General features: G+C 38.6%; 1 protein-coding gene across 1 annotated transcript in view; it reads left to right on the top strand.

Moving 5' to 3' along the window:
* MTUS2 (microtubule associated scaffold protein 2) overlaps positions 1-21361 on the top strand; it is a 535610-nt gene that overhangs the window by 1764 nt on the left and 512485 nt on the right. Inside the window, 1 exon segment of the mRNA XM_070409399.1 lies at positions 19495-19567. The gene's annotated coding sequence lies outside the window, so the exon portion shown is untranslated.

Here is a 21361-nt window from a genome sequence, read left to right as displayed (position 1 = left end):
GGTTGATGTTTATTAGGGACCCGTAATTTCATGTAGAATACGGAGGGGCATCCTAAGGGGATATTTCTTTGTGTAGAGGTTACAGGGAAGTTGAGTAGCAGTGTCAGGAGATTCCTTTATGTTAACATGAAAAGATAACCAAGTCGTATTAAAGATGATTTTTTTCACCTAATTAAAAACTTGTTATCTTAATGTATGCTGCTAAATTAAGTGCAGAATGCTTCGATTGTTTCTGAGGTCGGAAGTAAACCTGGCTGCTGCATCAGTGTTTCCCAACTACCTTATGTAATCCACGTACCCCAGTCTGGGAGCAGATCTTATGGATGGTTCATGAGGCTTATGTAAGAACTCCGACTATGCTTTGTATTCCATTAAACTCTCTCTTTTGGCTGTTACATAATTGACACGGTATTAGATTGTGAGAGCCTAGATAGGGGAGGGGGAAACAAACCCAGCCCAACCCACAAATTCATAATGAGTGTTGCCGTCAAGTTAGAGGGAACAGCAGGGATGGAGGTTTGTGAGAGAGAGATAAGAATAGTATCTAGATGACTGATATAAGACTGTTATACTTAGTGGGTTTCTACAGATTTTAGTGCTGCGGTATAAACCTCTCCAATCTTTTATATTGCCTAGTGGAGGTGAATTGACTGGAAAGCTAATGAATCTTAAGTTTCAGGACCCCTCACCCCGGCTACTTCCAAGCCCCTGAGCAGGCCACTGGCAACATGCTCACATGGTCATACCTAAGTTTGTGTTTGTAATTTTGGATTCTTTTTTAAATGAGGAAGTACTCCTCATTTAAAAAAGCTCTTCCACTCACCACCCATTATATAAACATAAGGCTCCTGGAACCCTGAATCCACCCTGCCTTCAAATTACATTCAAATATTAACTTATAAAAGTGCTTTTTCTTATTTTACTGTCTGTAGTCTTATGAAAAGAAAAATAATTCTAGTCAGTATTGTAGCTGGCCTGTGGAGAAAATGCAGATTGCTATCACCTAGGGCCATGGTCGGCAAACTGCGGCTCTCGAGCCACATGCGGCTCTTTGGCCCCTTGAGTGTGGCTCTTCCTAAGCCTTAGGAGTACCCTAATTAAGTTAATAACAATGTACCTACCTATATAGTTTAAGTTTAAAAAATTTGGCTCTCAAAAGAAATTTCAATCTTTGTACTGTTGATATTTGGCTCTGTTGACTAATGAGTTTGCCGACCACTGGTCCTAGGGCTGTGTGGAGATATAGAGATCAGGTATTTAACTGGAGAACCAACTCCACAGAAACAGGACTTTTGATCTGAGTGTAAAGCTGGAGGGGGAGAAGAACTGAGACAGGAATGGGGAAGGGAGGAAAGTGAGTTAAAGCTCTTCCACATCTTAGAGGTGGGCTGCTGAGGGGAAAGGAAGACAAAATTACCCAAAGATGCTTCATTAATAAAAAGTAAATAGGAACAGGTAGCATTAGCTCCACAGGAGACCTTTCTGTAACCTCCTTAGCCTCTGTCTCTAATAAGAATTTTAAACAGTGAGCAAACTCAGGTCTGGAAACTATCCTGCAGAAAACAAACGCAGGTTGGGCAGGAATAGGATAAACAATGGGTCTGTTCCCATCAGCAGCTTTTATGAGTCAATGAGAGCCATATTCTGTTTGCCACAGGCATGCTTAGATGGAATTGTTGAAGAGTGGAGGATTTTCCCCTTTTCTCTGAAATGATTTCTACTTACATATGAATTTGGATGTCTTCAGATCTTATTATCTTGACCCCTGTTCCACCAACCTTCATACCCCATCCATCCATCCATCCATCCATCCATCCATCCATCCATCGAGACTCTCTCCTTGATCACACTTTAGTCAGGTTCCTCTGAGCTCTCTTCTTGACTAGAGCTGAACCTTGGCCTATAAGAACTGCAACTTTCATAACAGCCCTTTCCACCCCAACAATAAGAGACTTAGAAAAACTCCAACAGGGCTTCTACCAGCCTAAGGCCATGTCCCTGGGATGACCCAGGCCCCCTTGAGTTCCTGTTTGGAAAAATCTCAAGACTGCCAAAAGAACTTACCTTTGTTCCAGCCAATACCTGGTGATAGGCCCCCCTCCTGTTATTAAGCATTTATTAGAATAACTTAGAATTATAACCCTTTCTCTTCCCTTTTAACATGTATGCGTGTCTCCTACAACCCAGGAGTGTCTTTCTCAAGGACCTGACAGCCATTCCTTTGAAATACAGTCCTTAGGAATGAGAGGGCCTGTCTCCCATCTCTGTGGGAGGTTAGGAGCCTAACTTTGACAAATGCCAGTTAGCACACTCAGTGAGCCTAATCACATTGACAGTGACAAACTACACTACCAGTCCTTTGTAATTCTCCATTTCCTTGACTCTGAGCTCCACCTGTCACCTCCTTATTCCCTCATTCTTCCTTTAAGATGCCCATTCACCTCTGCATGGATTGAAGTTGAGCTCAGTTCTATACTTTAGTTCTTTCCCCTAATGCAGTACATCCTGAATACCACCTGTCTTTACTGCTTTTAGTTAACATCCAGCTTTGTTTTTAACAACATCCAACAAATACATTAAGTGTGTGTGCCAGGCGCTGTTCTAGGCATTAGATATTTTAGAGCAGTGGACAAAACAGACAAAACAGAGGAACTTACAATCTAATGGATAAACTGAAGTAAAATCTTTACTATATCAGGTAGGGATAGTGCTATGGAGAAAAGCAAATCAGAGCTGGGGGAGAAGGAGTGTAGGCAGGGAATTGCTGTGTTATATAGGGTGCCCAGGGAAGGCCTCCCTGAGGGGATGCTGAGCCGAGCCCTGAAGGGGACTGAAGAGTGAGCCATATGGACACCTGGGGAAGAGCATTTCACTCATTAGGGGTCAACCAGTGCAGGAATTTCAGACCAGAGCTCTGCCGGCACTCAAGAGGAGAGTAGGGAGGCCTGGTGGAGAATTCACATGCTAGTGACCAGCGCTTTCCACAGCAGCCTGCCTTTGTAATCCTGCCTGTGGACCCTGCTATCCAGTGACCTGAGGCTGTGTCAGCGAAGGGACATGCTGCTCTTGAGGCCTTAGGAGGCCTAATGTTGCTGCTTGGACCAGGTGCAACCAAGGGCCTCTCGTGGCATCTGGAATTCAGTCTAGGCTGCTACATAAACTAGGAGGAGGTTGTGTGTTTTCATTGATGGTTTCCCTTGGCTTATAGGAAAGGGTCCACCGGGAAAGTTCCATTTCAGCTTGGATTCCCTGAAGTGCCCTTGGGCAAATAAAACTGTGAAGAATAAAGGATGTTGACAGTGGAAACTACACTACTCTTTCTTGGAGAATGTCAAAATGTCAAGAGCCTATAGCAACTCCTTAGGTGAAACTGAAGCAGAGGGAACCCCATGGCTTGAAGGTATCTGGGGTTAGTTAGGGTTTGAGGAGGGGGAATTGCTCATTGGCTCCTCTCTGCCCAGGTGGCTACCCTACATTTAACAATCAGAAAACACACATGTGGACCTGGCAGCAGGCTGTTATGGATCTCTCAGGGGAACGGTGAGAAGCCAGTGGGGAACAGCAGCCAGGACTTGTACTAACCTTCTGCAATGTACAGGGATCATGGGTATGGGACAGGATGGATGGATAGCTGTTGACTTTTCTAAGCCATTAGCGTATAACCATTGTTTATTCAATGCAAGTCAAAGAAGGAATCTTCCATGTAGACAAAGGTTCTTTGGATTGTTTGCTGGCGGGTAGGAGCCTAATAGCAGCCAAATACGTAAGACACAAGCAGGTGGCATCAGGAATGTAGCATATTAGGAAATGGATAGTCTTGCCTCTTCTCTATGCTTGTCATTGCATTGTGTGGTCTCTCACTTTGCAAGCTTCTCTTACATGCCCTAGATGTGAAGAAAATGGGGGATTTAAGGTAATTCCTGGGTATTTTATACTCTTTAGCTTTTGTGAATGGGTCCTTTTCTAATTGGTTATTCATATATATATATAAAATACATATTGACTATATTGTCTTAGTCCTTGGTTATTGTTATATAGTCAATTGGTTATCTATATTATACATAATGATTATGTTGTATTGTCTTAGTCTGTTCAGGCTGCTATAACAAATATGACTGACTGGGTAGATTATAAACACTGAAATTTATTCTCATAGTTCTGGAGCGTGGGAAGTCCAGGATCACAGCATTAGCTGATTTGGTGTTTGGTAAGGGCCTGCTTTCCGGATCATAGATGACATCTCATTGCTGTGTCCTCATTTGATGGAAGGGGCAAGCAAGCTGTGGCAGTAATCCCATTTGTGAGGCTTCTGACCTCATGACCTAATCACTTCCTAAAGGCCCCCACCTCCTAATACCATTACCTTGGGCATTAAGTTTTCAACATACGAATTTAGGGGGGAACAGATATTCAGTCTGTAGCATATACATAATCAATAATTAATAGATAGAAAGCTACTAATTTTAAGATATAGTTGTATAACCAGGTACTTTTCAAGTTATCAATTCTAACTTTTCTGTGGTTATTTCCCTTGAATTTTCTAGGTAGACAATTATATCATCTGTAGAAAATGATTATTTAGGTTTCTTATCTTATTTCCATTTCATGTTTTATTACTAGAGTGTAGATTAGATAGAAGAGATTGTTAACCCAATCTGTGGAGGGACTTTTTAAAATGAGCTTGATTATTATCTTTCAGGCAGATGTACTTCCCTGTTCCTAGAGAAGATAAACTGTCTGACCCCTCAAGACTTCTCCTTATTAGTTTTGCCTCCCTTTGTTCACCTACATACCCATTGAACCAGTAGGTTTAATTCCCTTAGAAAAACAAAACAGTGTGTACACAGTCATTAAAGGTACATCAGCAGTGTATGTGATTCGGGCTAAGTTAGTATTAATGACAAGTTGATATAGACTTTGGGAACTTTGACTCACCTGCAGAAATGAAAAGCCAACATAGTGCTTTATTCTATAAAGACTATGATAAGGCAAGTAAATTTGTCTAGAAATAGGCTAACATTGATATAGTGATTTTTAAATGCTTTTCAAAAGTGTAGTGGGAAAGAGCATGGGATATGGAGCCACGGATTACAAGAAAAGGCACTAAAACAGCAGAAGCAAATACTGAACACTTAATAGGGAAGTTAAATGTCCACACTTCACCAGACTGTTATTGCAAAGTAGTAATCTAAAAACTTAATATGAACACTATCTCTTTTAAATGACAGTATAGGGAAGTAATCTTAAATCATCTGTAATTAATTGCCTTTGTGATAGGCTGTTTGAAATTACTCAAAATAACTTTCAAGACAGGCAGTCTTTCTCTACACACAATTGTCTTCTTGGGCTGGAAATTTTGCTACATATTATGCCAAGCATTTTTGTCTCTATTTCTTTTTTTCCTATAAGTTAATTTTCAAGGTAAGCCAATTTAAGAAATGAAATCATACAACAGAATAATTTTGGTTGAAATTGTTATTTCTAAGCATTTTCTATTTGTGTTGTATAATATCTTAGGAAGTTTGTATGGAATACATGCCAACCATTACATTTAATTTTCTAAAGACTTTGGCATATATTCCTTAAAAAAACACACCTACACCATGTTATATTAGTTTAACTGGCAGCTGCTATTGAGTTTTATATTGAGTGAGCTAATTTGCCTCTACTAGCAGTTTTAAGAGATTAGTTTAATATGACTACTTAGTTCTCTATTCCCAAACTGTGCACTAAAATCTTTCTGCTAGATTTTAAGATTATAATTTTGACAATTCAAAATACTGTAGTGGAATATAAATGGGAGTTAAAACTAGTATGTCAGTTTGGAGAGTTAAAAAAAGGGCAAAGATGTGGTTTGAAATCATCCTTTTCCAGGGTTAAGACTAGAGAGAGGCTTGTCAGGCACTTACCTCAGCACAAAATTTAAAGGGACACCAAAAAATTGAGCAATAAAAAGAAATAATATTTTAATGAGGTTTTAAAAAATAAAAATTAGTGGAAAAAACCCATGATGAACAAAATATCAAATTATAAAAAGATGTTAGTATTTGATTTTTCTTCTTGTGTCAGACTCCCATATGGAGTAGTACAACACTTGATGATCATTTCTTAGTTTAAAATGATAATAATTTTGTTCATCATTAGTTTTTTTAATTAATTTTAAAAATACTACTTATTTTGGAACCACATCTGGAATGTTGGAGTGAGAACATTCTGTAAACCCTCTTCTCTAAAACATCAGTATGAACAAAAGTTTACCGAGTGAGGCAAAAATTGTCAAACTACTTTAGAAATCTGGAAATTAACCACTTAGAACCATCCAAGGAGTTTATTCAAGAAAAAAATGGAGTCTTGGTAAGAACAGTGAACTTTGTAGCCTTTAAACTCATTCCCATTGTTCCTTTCTAGCACCGCAGGACCTCGGAAAACTAAAACTGCTGGAGAGAGCCGACCAGTTCAGAGCTCTTTAAATACCCTCGTCTCAGAAAATGGTGCTGTGTGAACTGTCTGGCAGCTCTCTGTAAAGCTCCATTCTCAGAGCTTGTTTTTATTTCACCTAATGAATTCTAATGACTCAGAATTCATTCAGGTAAATAGCATTAGGGCATTTGTTAAAAACAATCAGTGGCAGTTGTTTAACATCACAGTTGCCAGAATTGGATACAGGAATTGGGGTTAACGAGAGGTTGACTAAAAAACTTAAAAGGAATAATTGAGAAAGGAGATATCCGTAGAGGGTTTTGAAAAGCTTTGACATATTTTTTTAGAACCTAGAAAGCCCATATTCATGTGCAGGTCTGTATATATGCTCAACAAAGACTTGAAAAGGCCCTAATCTGTCACCTCTGGCTGACATTGAAACTTTACACAAGCAGGAAGAAAGGCTTAGGTAGAGTTATAAACTGCTTATCAGAGCATAGAAAACCTGTGTCAGTATACACACAGAGCCCCTCAGCAAAGGGTGTGAGACATATTGTTTCAAGTATTTAAGGAAATTTCTGTTTCATCATTAGCTGACTACTAAAGCAAATTGAGCAGAGACTTAAGTGGCTGCTCATGATAAAGAAAATAGATTTTACATAATTACTTTAAGAAATGGACAAACGCATTAGGAAGAAGAACAACAGAAAATAGCAACAACACTAAACTTTGGTGGTTGGTGGTGGAATCTGATTTCTGGAGTTGCCATATTATTTGAAATCCAATTTTCAACACATAATTAGAGCACATATAAAGAAACAGGAAAGTATGACCCATTTTCAGAGGTAAAATACAATAAAAAGTGTCCCTGAGAAAGACCATATATTGGGTTTATAAAACAAATGTTTTAAGTCAATGACTATGAATATATTAAGAATGAAAGAAAACTGTGTCTGAAGAATTAAAGGAAAGTATGAGAATGATGTCTCACCAAATAGAGAATATCAATAAAGAGATAAAAATTATTAAAAAAGAACAAAATAGAAATCCCATAGTTGAAAAGTATAACTTAAATGAAAAAAAATCACTGGAGGGGCTCCACAGCAGATTTAAATTGGCAAAAAGAAAGAATCAGAAACTTTATAATAGAACAATTGAAATTATACAATTGGAGGAACAGAAAGTCAAAAGAATAAAGAAAAATGAACAGAACCTCAGACTATTCATCATGAATATCAAAATATGCATAATGGAATTCCCAAAAGGAGAGGAAAAATAAAGGGACAGAAAGAATACTTGAAGAAACAATAGTTACAAAATATGTCAAATTTCATTTAAAACATAACCTGTACATACAGAAAGTTGAATGCATTCCAAGCAGGATAAACACAGAGAACTTCACCTAGACACACAACAGTCAAGTTGTTGTAAGCAAAAACAAAGAAACTAGTAAGGGAGAAGTGAATTATTATGTACATTATGCACATAAGATTAATATCTGACTTCTCATCAGAGATCACAGAGGCCAGAAGGTAGTAGAATAAAGTACTGAGAGTGCTGGAAGGATCACCATCCAATCAAGAGTTCTATATCCAGCAAGACTATTCTTCAAAATTAGAAGAAAAAAAAAATTAAGATGTATTAATTAACAAAACAAGGGAATTTGTTAAAAATTCTTAAAAACCGGATAATTGGTCACTAGCAGACCTGCCCTATAAGAAATATTAAAGGGAATATTTTTTAAAAAATATATTTTATTGATTTCAGAAAGAAAGGGAGAGGGAGAGGGAGCTAGAAACATCAGTGATGAGAAAGAATCATTGATTGGCTGCCTCCTACGTGCTCTGCACTGGAGATCAAGTCCACAAGCCAGGAATGTGCCCTGACCAGGGATCAAACCATGACCTCCTGGTTCATTGGTTGATGCTCAACCACTGAGCCATGGTGGCTGGGCTTAAAGGGAATCTTGATATTGAAGGTTGTAGTGAAAGAAAGTAGACAATAACTCAAATCCACAGAAGAAATAAAGAGTACCAGTAAAGGTAACTACTTTAGTAAATGTAAAAGATTATGAACTCTTAAGAAAAAATTTTTTAAAATGTAATAAAAGAGCAAGGGAATTAAAATGGCATTCAAAAATATCTAACACAAAAGAAGGCTGTAATGGATGAATAGAGGAACAAAAAAACATGACATATAGAAAACATAGTAAAATGGCAGATGTAAATCCTACTAATAATTACACTAAATGTAAATTGAATAAACACTCTAATAAAAAGTCAGAGATTGGTAGAATGAATTAATAAACATGATCCAGTTATATGCTTTCTACAACAGATCTACTTTATATTAAACACAAATGGAATGGAATAAGATATGCATGCAAACAATAACCAAAAGAGAATTGGGAATGGCTATGCTAATATTGGACAAAATGGATTTTAGTAAACAACTAGAGGCCTGGTGCACAAACTCATGCACTGGTGGGGTTCCTTGGCCTGGCCTGTGCCCTTTGCAATCTGGGACCCCTTGGGGGATGTGGGATAGCTGGTTTGGCCAGATCCTCACAGGCCTGATCCAGACAGAAGGGAGCCTGATTCCTGCAGGCCCTGTCCAAATAGGGGGGAGCCCGATCTTCACAGGCCCGATCCAGACAGGAGGGAACCTAATCCTGTGCACTGAGTGTCTGTCCCCTGGTAATCAGTATGCATCATAGTGACCAGTCGACCGGTCATTCAGTCGCTTAGGCAAAGGACCTGAATTACATCTAACAACATATCTCCAAAATACATGAAGAAAAAAGTGACAAAATTTGAGGGGAACAAATAAAAAATCAATAATAATAGTTGGAAAGTTCAATGTCCTGCTATCAATAATGGATTGAAACTAGACAGAAGTTCAACTAGGCCAGTGGTTGGCAAACTCATTAGTCAACAGAGTCAAATATCAACAGTACAATGATTGAACTTTCTTTTGAGAGCCAAATTTTTTAAACTTAAACTATATAGGTAGGTACATTGTTATTAACTTAATTGGGGTACTCCTAAGCTGGCCTTTGCTAAAAACGTCCTCAATCTGAGGGGTCAACCTCAGCGAACATACCCCCACTTCTTCTAACACCACTTCTTCATTTTATTGGGTTCACCTGGAGAACCTAGAATACTCTCCCTGTAATAAGATCAGCAGGCTAGTACCTTAATTCCACTGGCAACTTCATTTTCTTTTGCCATTTAATCCATCATATTCACAGGTCCTGGGAATTAGGATGTAACAACTTTCTAGGAAAGTGGTGTATGTATGTGGAAGGAGCATGGTTCTATCTACCACACTTTACACATGTCAATACACCACATTTTAATATTTTTATGACAGTTCAATAATTGTCATTCAGTTGCCTTAATCTACAGAATTTATTTTTCTATCCACATCAAATGTATTAAACTGGCCAGATGCAACAGTAACAAAAAATGTAAAGAAATATGAGACAAATTGTACAACATAAAGTAGTGTTTATTTGTGTGTATGTGTTTATATATGTATATGTAAAAATATGTATACATATGGGTATGTATGTGTATGTGTATACATACACATGTACACATAATTTTACAGTTAATCAGGGGGTTCTAGAAAATCAATATACCATAGAGATTCCTGGAAAGATAATGCTTATAAAATAAGGCCATGTTTGTAAGGATCCAAAATCAACCAAAGATTCTTAATGAAAAATGCAAAAATTAGAGACAAAGAAATATTATTCTTTTTAGGATAGTCTTTCTTCCTATTCACCATAAAAACAAACAACCCAATTTAAAAATGGGCAAAAGACCTGAATAGACACTTCTTCTTTAAATATATTTTATTGTTTTTTTAAAGAGAGAGGGATAGAGAGAAACATCAATGAGAGAGAAACATTGATCAGCTGCCTCCTGCACACCCCCTATTGGGGATATGCTTGCAACCAAGGTACATGCCCTTGACCAGAATCGAACCTGGGATCCTTGAGTCCACAGGCCGATGCTCTATCCACTGAGCCAAACCGGTTAGGGCCTGAATAGACACTTCTTTAAAGAGGACACACAGATGGCCAATGGACATATGAAAGATGCTCAGCCCTAGTCAGTTTGGCTCAGTGGATAGTGTGTAGGCCCCCGGAGGGAAGGGTCACAGGTTTGATTCTGGGTCAAGGGCACATACCTTGGTTGCGGGCTCAATCCCTGACCCCAGTTGGGCTGCATGTGGGAGGCAACCAATCAATGTATCTCACATTGATGTTTCTCTCTTTTCTCCACCCCTCCCTTCCACACTCTCTCCAAAACAAAACAAAGCAAAACAAAACCCAGTGGGAAAATATCCTCAGGTGAGGGTTAACAACAACAAAAAACCCCACAAACAATACTTAGGAATAAATTTAACCAAGGAGTAAAAGACCTCTATTTGGAAAACTATAGGACATTGAAAAAAGAAATAGAGAAAGATAGAAACAAATGGGAATGTATACCATGTTCATGAATTGGTAGATTTAATATCATTAAAATGTCTATACTACCAAAATAAATGTCTATACTACCCAAAACAACCTATAGATTCAATGCAATCACTATTAAAATAACAATGGCATACTTCACAGAGCTAGAACAAATACTCCAAAAATTTATATGGAACCATAAAAGACCCTGAATAGCTGCAGCAATCTTGAGAAAGAAGAATGAAGTTGGAGGGATCACAATACCAGATATCAAATTATACTGCAAAGCCATTATAACCACAACAGCCTGGTACTGGCACAAGAATGGGCATATAGACCAATGGATCAGAATAGAGACCCACACTTTTATGGTCAATTAATATTTGACAAAGGAGGCAAGAATATACAATGAAGTAAAGACAACCTCTTCAACAAATGGTGTTGGGAAAACTGGACAGACACATGCAAAAAAAAAATAAAATAAAATTAGACCACTAACTTACACCATACACAAGAATAAACTCAAAATGGATAAAATACTTATATGTAATGCATGAAACCATAAAAATCTTTGAAGAAAACACAGGCAGTAAAATCTCAGACATCTCATGTAGCAGAATTTTTGTGAATACATCTCCTAGGGCCATGGTCGGCAAACTGCTGCTCGCAAGCCATATGCGGCTCTTTGGCCCCTTGAGTGTAGCTCGTCCTAAGCCTTAGGAGTACCCTAATTAAGTTAATAACAATGTACCTACCTATACAGTTTAAGTTTAAAAAATTTGGCTCTCAAAAGAAATTTCAATCTTTGTACTGTTGCTATTTGGCTCTGTTGACTAATGAGTTTGCCGACAACTGTCCTAGGGCAAAGGAAACTAAGGAGAAAACAAATGGGACTGCATCAAAATAAAAATCTTCTGCACAGCAAAAGAAACCACCATCAAAATGAAAAGGGAACCTACTGTATGGGAGAACATATTTGCCAATGATACATCTGATAAGGGCTTAATATCCAAAATATATAAAAGACTCATACAACTCAACAAAAGGAAGATAAACAATCCCCCCCCAAAAATGGGCAGAAGACTTGAATAGTCATTACTCCAAAGAGGACATACAAATGGCCAAGAGACATATGAAAAATGTTCCGTCACTAATCATCAGAGAAATGCAAATTAAAGCCACAATGAGATATCACCTCACACCTGTCAGAATGGCTATCATAAAAAAATAAACAGACAACAAGTGCTGGTGAGGATATGTGGAGAAAAAGGAACCCTAATACACTGCTGGTGAGAATGCAGATTGGTGCAGTCACTATGGAAAACAGTGTGAAGTTACCTCAAAAAATTAAAAATGAAACTTCTGTTTGATCCAGCAATCCCACTTCTGGGAATATATCCTAAAAACCCCAAAACACCAATCAGAAAGAATATATATTCATCCCTATGTTCATAGCAGCATTATTTACAATATCTAAGATTTGGAAACAGCCCAAGTGCCCATCAGTAGATGAATGGGTAAAAAACTATGGGACATTTGTACAATGGAATACTATGCAGCTGTAAGAAAGAGGGATCTCTTACCCTTTGGGACAGCATAGATGGACCTGGAAAATACTATGCTAAGTGAAATAAGCCAATCCAAGGAAGACAAATATCACATGATCTTATTTGTGGAATCTAATGAACAAAATGAATTGACCAACAAAATAAGACCTGAAACATGGAGGCATGGAACAGACTGACATACCTCGATGTGGGTATGAGAATAGATAAACCAAAGAACTTATCCTATATAATAAAAAAGAAACATGTAAATAGACCATCCCTCTGCTATTCTCACCAGCCAATCAGGAGTGAGTATGCAAATTAACCTGGCAAAGATGGTAGGTTAATTTGCATACATAGGCACTGGGTGGAGAGCAGAGCAGGAGAGCCGGAGGCTTGGGGGGATGTGGCTCCCTCAGTTGCTCCCCCAAGCCGCTGGGCAAAGAGCAGAACAGGAGAGCCAGCAGAGAGTGGAGTGGCTTGGGGAACTTGGCTCCCCAAGCCGCCAGATGGAGAGCAGAGAGGGAGAGCTGGCAGCTTGGAGGACTTGGCAGAGTGGGAGGCCGTGGGATGGAGACAGAGCAGGAAGGGAAAACCAAGAGTGTGGGGAGCACCAGGAATTCTGGGAATAGTAGTTCTGGTGGCGGACGGATCTCCTAAACACTAGAGCAGTGGTTCTCAACCTTCCTAATGCCACGACCCTTTAATACAGTTCCTCATGTTGTGGTGACCCCCAACCATAAAATTATTTTCGTTGCTACTTCATAACTGTAATTTTGCTGCTGTTATTTTACTGAATTGTAATGTAAATATCTGATATGCAGGATGTATTTTCATTGTTACAAATTGAACATAACCAAAGCATAGTGATTAATCACAAAAACAATATGTAATTATATATGTGTTTTCCGATGGTCTCAGGCGACCCCTGTGAAAGGGTCATTCGACTCCCAAAGGGGTCGCGACCCAAAGGTTGAGAACTGCTGCACTAGAGCAAAGTGAGCCTGGAGCAAGTTACTGTTGCAGTGGGGGATGGAGGGAACGCAAAGGTGAGAGACATGAATAAAATCAGAGTGTCTAGGAAAAATTAAAGGGAAGATATCCTAAAACTTCCAGGAAATCTCCACCAATGAAGCAAAGAAAAAAAAATGCCTCTATTATTCTGTGAGCAACAAACCAAACTGGGTTGAGGGTCTCAGACAATTCGCTCATATGATTGCAAAGACAGACAGAAACTCCCGGATTGGAGAGGGCTCCCCTGAGGGCTCCCAGATTGGATAGCGTGCAGGTCGGGCTGAGGGACCCACCCCCAGTGCACGAATCTTCGTGCACCGGGCCCCTAGTATACTTATATTCATAGTCCATGAATACAGGCAATAGGGTAGTGAAGAACCTGGGGGGTGGGTAGGGTCTGGCAGGAAGGGGGAAAAGTAGGGGGAAATGGGAGATATCTGCAATACTATCAACAATAAAAAATATATTTAAAAAACTTGAAAAAAAAAAAACACGAAAAGATGTCCAGTGTCACTAATCATCAGAGAAATGCAAATTAAAAGCACAATGAGATATCACCTCACACCTGCTGGAATGGCTATCATCAATAAATAAACAAAACAAGTGTTGGCGAGGATGTGCAGAAAAGTGAATGATAGTACACTACTGGTGGGAATGCATATTGGCCCATCCACTGTGAAAAGCAGTATGGAGATACCTCAAAAAAATTAACAGTGCAACTGCTTATGACCCAGTGATACCACTTCTGGGAATATATCGAAAGAAACCAGAAACACTAATTTGAAAGAATATATGCACCCCTATGTTCATTGCAGCATTATTTTACAATAGCGAAGATTTGGTAGCAGCCCAAGTGTCCTTTAGTAGATGGAATACTATTCTGCCATAAAAAGGAAGAAAATTTTACGCTTTGTGACAGCATGGATGGACCTGGAGAACATTATGTTAAGTGAAATAAATAGTCAGAGAAAGACAAGTACCATATAATTTCACTCATATGTGGAATTTAATGGACAAACTGAACCAATAAGCAAAGTAGAGACAGACTCATAGATAGGGAGCCGGCAGACAGCTGTGGTGGTGGGGTGTTGGAATGGGGTGGAGGGATTGAGCAAAAAAGAAAATAAAAGAGAACTCATGGATATAGACAACAGTGTGCTGATTGGGGGGGTGGGAAGGGGAGTGGGTGAAGGTGGAGGAGGGTATAGACCAGTGATGGCGAACCTTTTGAGCTTGGCATGTCAGCGTTTTGAAAAACCCTAACTTAACTCTGGTGCCGTGTCACATATAGAAATTTTTTGATATTTGCAACCATAGTAAAACAAAGATGTATATTTTTGATATTTATTTTATATATTTAAATGCCATTTAACAAAGAAAAATCAACCAAAAAAATGAGTTCGCATGTCACCTCTGACACACATGTCATAGGTTCGCCATCACTGGTATAGAGGGATAAATGGTGATGGGAAAAAAATAAAGAAAAAAATGAAAGAAATAGTCTGAGTGTTGAATGTAGGAGCAGGTTCTGTGTGCCCAGCAGGGCCATGCTGTAGAATACTGCCCATAGTTTCTAATGTTAACAAAAGTTAACATCATTTTAGCAGATTTATTAAGGTAGAGAAAAGCTATACTTTATGAAGTAGCATCATCCAATAAAAATATAATGTAAGCTACAATGTAATTTTAAATTTCCTAGTAACCACATTAAAAAGGCAAAAGGAGCCTGGCCGGTGTGGCTCAGTGGTTGAGTGTTGTCCCATGCACTGAGAGGTCATCAGATTTGATTCCAGGCCAGGGCACATGCCCAGGTTGCAGGCTCAATTCCCAGTAGGGGGTGTGCAGGAGGCAGCCAATTAATGTTTCTCTCTTTTACATCAATGTTTCTATCTCTCCCTTTCCCTTCCTCTCTCTCTCTTAAAAAAAAATCAGTACATACTTAAAAAAAGGCAAAAAAAAAAAACAAACCACACAACAGATGGAAGTAATTTTAATGTATTTTATTTAACCTAATATATCTATAATATCATTTAACATGTTGAAATATTTTACATTCTTTTTTCATACTGATTCTTCAAAATCAGGTATGTATTCTACACTTATAGCGCATTTCAGTTTGGATGAGCCATATCAAGTATTCAGTTGCTACATGAGGCTTGTTACTGTATTGATAGTTTTAGGGCTATTTTTATAAAATCATACTCAAGGCCACTAGAGACACAGCATAGTATACTGATTTTTACTTGAATCCAGATTCAGGTTTTGGCTTTGGCTCTCGCACTGTATTTATTCTTAAAACATTTACTGACATCTAATTTAAAAAATTATGTCGTTTATTTCTATGATCAGACATGTAATATTGGAGAGAAGTTAAATGTTATTTTGTTGTTCTAATTCAGTGATGGCGAACCTTTTGAGCTCGGCATGTCAGCATTTTGAAAAACCCTAACTTAACTCTGGTGCCGTGTCACATATAGAAATTTTTTGATATTTGCAACCATAGTAAAAGACTTATATTTTTTATATTTATTTTATATATTTAAATGCCATTCAACAAAGAAAAATCAACCGAAAAATGAGTTTGCATGTCAACTCTGACACGCGTGTCATAGGTTCACCATCACTGTTCTAATTACTGCAGGAAATTACTGAAGGAAATTGTCAGTTCTACCTGGATAACTCTCAGTAGTAGTCAGTGGCTTCATGAAGAGAGTTCTTGGTATGTGAGATAGAGGAAGGGCTAAGGTAAAGTCAGGGAGCCTGGAAATAGTACTGCTGCCTGGAGCATGGATGTGGGTGGCTGAAGGAATAGTGTGGCTGAATTAGAGTCAGGGGTTATGTCTTTGCAGAATACCTGAAACATAGTTTCGAATATAGGCAGTGAGCACCCACCAAAGAGCTTTAAGAAGGAAGTCACAAGATAAGATTTGTTCTTCTTTTACTTTAACATCTTGGCCAAGTCACTTGACCATTTAGACATGCCCCTCAGCTTTTTCTGTAAATCCAGAGTATTAAAATCTACTCAGTGAGGGGCTTTGAAGGTTAAGTGAACTTTCCTGATGACCCAGCTCAAACTCCTGGTGAATTGAGAGACCGCTTCTCTGGTAGTTTCCTTTAGCACTGGTTCTTCAACGTGGCTGTGCTCCAGTAGTAACAGGGAAAGCTTTTGAAAGTACACATTCTTGAGATTCAAGAATAAGTTTTAGGGTAGTGTTCGGAAATCTTTGTGTTTGACAAGCTCCCTCGGTGATTATTATGTAGCCACCTGTTTCAGGTTTGCACACACAGGATAGTGCAGAGTTCATTGCTCAGCTTTTATTATCGGACTCGGGCATTAGGTAACACCTACTCCTCCTGCCTCTACGTCAGCTGCCATGTCCTTTAGTATGGTGGATGTTTTGTAGACCCTGCTCTGATCACAGTGATAATTACCAGTGGCCTAGGGCTCCTGTGTATGAGGCTGACCAGTTGCTTCTTAGGCAGCCTCTGGCTCTGCAAAGAGTGGCCTCATTTAGTTGATACCTGGCAGCTTCCATACATGTATGTATAGTCTTTGTTTACCTAGCCAGCACTCCTTAAGTTTGCTTACACTCTAGTTTTGTTGCTTTATTGACATGAAGTCACTTTCTAACTCTTACAAGGAGCAGTGCAAGCCCAACTGGTCAGTTAACTAAGGGTGGTTATTTTGCAGTAGCTCTTTGTTGTGGTGATACTTATAATAATTATTATTTCCTTTTTCTGTTACTACTTTTAATAGTAGTGCTTTCAACTGAAAATATCAATTAATGTGTTTTCTCACCAACAATGATTTGGGAAAGAGAAAGAGTTACAATCCAGTGCCTGCAGACTAAGGCAAGCCATGTGCACACTCTGCTCTGTGAGCCAAGATGGGGTGGTATTTTACCAAGGGAAGAAGAAGTCAAGGGAAGGCGAAGTTAGAACCATAGAGCTTCATTCTGAGCATAGCGTTCTTCCTGTAGAATTCTCGTGTACTCTCGAGATTGCTTAGGAGACTTCCATAAGCCCTAGCGCCTCCCATAGACTCTCCAAACTGATTGTGTTTTCTTCAAGTTCCAGTTCAGGTTTATCAGTGCTATCATTCAACTCTTGCCATCATTGATGTATTTACCTTCACAATATCTCTGTTTTAAGGGGAAAATCACTGCTGGAATAATGAAGTGTCTCTGAATGTTGAATTTGCTCTCCTTGATTTCCTCTCTTGGTCTTAGGTTGTTTTAGAATCTGATTGGATATGAACAAAACTATGCATTTCACCTAGCATATCAACTTGGACTTTGCCACCCCTTCATGTGGTCAGAGTGCTGATTTTGACTTTATGTCTTATCTTTTAGTAATTTAAAAAATAGGGAATGAGAAATAGAAGTGCGGTATGAAAAAGAGATCAAAGCGTTTATTTTGAAACTGGCTGCTTATTTATTTGAGAATACAACAAAACAATTTATGGTAGGCTGCTCGCTTAGTAGGTCTCCTGGCAGCAGGGAAAATTGTTTAAGTTCTTCCATCTCAGAAGAAAACACATTTTGTAAACATGTATACAAATTACACCTAGGGTACTCACATGGCCTGTGTTCTGTTGGCTTTTAGTTTCAGTGGTGTTGCCCTTGTACCTGGGTGGTGGTAGGATGGTGTTAATAGCAGTGGTGGGATAGCGTGGAGTGGTGATTGTGGCAGGTCCTAATACATTATTAGGCAGAAGTAAACGTTCCCTTCATTCCATCTGGACTGGGACCTGTTCATTCTTCTCAATGTGGTGTGATGCTAGCATCTTTTTCCTTCACCCCCCTGCCTCCCATTGTGTTCCTCATTTACTCTGATGCTTTCCCTTTAGCCTCTCTTCTTAGAGTTCTGCATTCTTACTCTCACCTTTATGCTTTCTTGCCCTCAGCTTTTCTCTCTACCACACCATGCTTGAGGAAAAGACTCTTAAAAAAATACCTTTATTGTTGAAAGTATTACAGATGTCTCCCTTCTTCCCCGATACCTGTTCCACCCTATTCCCTCCCCTCACCCCCCAGGCAAGGAGGAAGCTGAGAGGGAGTTGGCAGTAAATAGAATCTGGGTGGGAAAAAAGAATTGAAAAGAGACTCAGGCCCTTCCAAAGGCTGGAGGCAATTTGTTTATTATCTTCCGGGTGCCATGAACATATGTTGGATTGCAGTGGAAACATTTAATACCCAAACCACTGATGCTGTTCAGAAAAATGATTTGTGCTGAGCCAATTGGTAATTTTGAAGATTTGTTTCATAATCACTGGGTTTTAAAATCATATCTATTTTCTTGTTTGGAAAATGATGAAATTTCTGGTTGGATATCAGCTATTTTATATGATGCAATCTAATAATAGCAGACATTCTGTTGTGTCCATTGCAGTAGCATTTGAAAGGAAACTTTGCGTCTTTTCTAACTAATCTTGCTGGACAACTTAGAAAGGAAACGAATTTTTGCTGATTTATTTTGAAATACAATTTTATTAAGGATTTAGTTAATATTAATATTGTCAACATTATAGGATTTATGGATCCTCTCACTTTTAATTTCTTCTGAATTAGAAGAAAATAGGAAGCATAACTATAAATTTGGTGCAATTTAGAAAAATTCAGATCTACAAAATAGACATGATTATTCATGTATCAGAGGTATTCTTCCCCTGATGAAAGGCAAGTCTGAAGTCCATTAAGACGTATCATTTATATGGTGTGTTTAAGAATCAGTTTTCACATCATTAACCACTTGAGGGAATAAGATAGAAAGAAAATTGAAGTCATGTAATCCATTGAAGATTAATCTGAAAATAAGGTTAAGTATCTCTAAAATTCTAGACACAGCCAGTGGAAAAATGGTGAATTCATGACACAACCCCAATTTTGAAGAGTATATTTGTGGTACAATTATTGCTTAGATTTAAGAACTCCTGAACTAACTTTATGGTATAGTGAGAAGTAGTATTATAATTAAGTTACTGTTTGTGCTTCCCTGAATCTTCCTCCTTTCTTCTAAATTTTCCTGTATCTTTTTCTTTTTAAGGTTTCCACACCTGGACTGTCAACTAGGGCCAATTGTCACCAATGTCAGTAAAGCTTGTTTTCTGGGGGTCAAGGTGAGTGTATGTGTATTTCTGTTGGCTTTGTTATTCCATTTGACCTGGCTCCATAATTGCCTCTTAAATATTGCACAGTACTTTCTGGTACTCCAAGTAATAACTGATGGCAATTTTTGTAAATATCAGTAATGAAACAAGAAAATTGAAATGAATTCTCATATGAAAGCCTAATTTAATAATGCTTTTAAGAAATGTGAGGAATATATTCAGACATTGACTGAAACTCAAGTTAAAACAGCATATTTTGTTAACGATTTTAAATTGGTAGAGTGGTCTGTCATGGACATCTCTTTCCTTGTGGTAATTAATCTTCTCTGCAACAAAAGGTTATTGTATTCTTGCTGACACATGTTTAGTAACATCAACGGACAGAAATAGGACAAGGGGATGCAGTAGCATTTAGGGGCTTGCTTTGAGTGTAGGATGTGCTTGAAAACTGAAATTACTAAGAAAAAAGACCAGATTTGGGGAGGGGGGTGTTAATACAGCACAAACAGATTTTATTAAACTAATAGTAGAAGTGTAGCAAACAGCCAAGACCCCAGACAGTTTAAAACATTTGAGAGAAGCTTTTCTGCGGGCTGCTGTGAGCCCATATGACATTTTGTGCCAATTAGACAAAGTCGCCCCTTCCACAGATATTCTACTTCCATTTGATGGAAAATTGTTAGACTGTACTGATTTTTAGAATAAGATACTTTATTGCCATATGTAGGGAAATGACAATTTAAATAAATTATCCATCTTTAAAATTATAATAAAAATATAATTTTAACGGTAGTAGGGATACTAATGATGTGATTGGTGCCCCCTTAGATGTGGTGGCCTTGAATGTTCACACCCTGAACAACTGCAAGGTTGGCTTTGTTTTGTTGGGGTTCAGTGCAGGACAGACTCTAAGGAAGGGGGGCTTTTATTTAGTTCTGGTCATTGGGGACAGAAGATAGAAATACTAGTTTGGGGTCTGGCTTTGATTGGACACTCAGGTTCTATGAAAGAAACTTAACAGAGAGATCACAGTGTCTATAGGTTGGAGGCCAGAAGGGACAGCCTGAGCTTTCTAGGGGTAAAACTAGAAAAGGAAAACAAAAGTTATGTTTTAAACCAAATCTGTGACCAAGTTCCTGCAAGTTAGAGGTACGGAGTGTGTGTACTTTCAGATCCCCAAGACTACTGAAGGGGGTTTATTCTGTACATCACCACCTCTTGTTCTCAAAGACTATTTAAACTTTTTTTTTCCCAGTAAAAGGGAGTTCCATTCAAAATGTTAATGTGTTTGTAATGGATGGCTCTTCCTTACTTGTAAATTTTGTAATTAATCTGATGAGACAACAGATGTTATGTTGCTGTTAATGATAGATATTGATTGACAAATACAGTGTAAGAGAGGTGCAGCAATATTTTGGGGCCAGAGATAGGGCTCCAGATGGAGAATGTGACATGACTGATGTGTTACTGAGGACAAAAAGAACGGATATGGGGAAAAACAATGCAGTGGGGATAGGTGTGGTGCTGGTCATGGTAGTTGGGTCATGGGTAAGGTGGTGGTGGTTGTAGGGGTTGTCAGGATGGTGGTTGCAGGGGTGGCAACAGCTGATGACTCATATTAAGAGAGGAAATGGGAGATGGAAAAGATGCCAGGCCATAGACACAAAATATATGGCCTAGAAAAAAGTTTTTGCTCCATTAGGTGTGATGGTAGCATTGATTGGAGGGAAATCAAGGGACTCCTCTTTGTGGAACACTAAGCTGGTTTTCTTATTGTATCATTTATCTGTCCCTTCATCCCTG

This window comes from Myotis yumanensis, unplaced genomic scaffold (assembly GCF_028538775.1).
Source record: "Myotis yumanensis isolate MYYU_CA2020_CCGP unplaced genomic scaffold, mMyoYum1.0.hap1 SCAF_3, whole genome shotgun sequence".
NCBI lineage: Eukaryota > Metazoa > Chordata > Mammalia > Chiroptera > Vespertilionidae > Myotis > Myotis yumanensis.
This window is presented reverse-complemented; position numbering and strand designations above follow the sequence as displayed.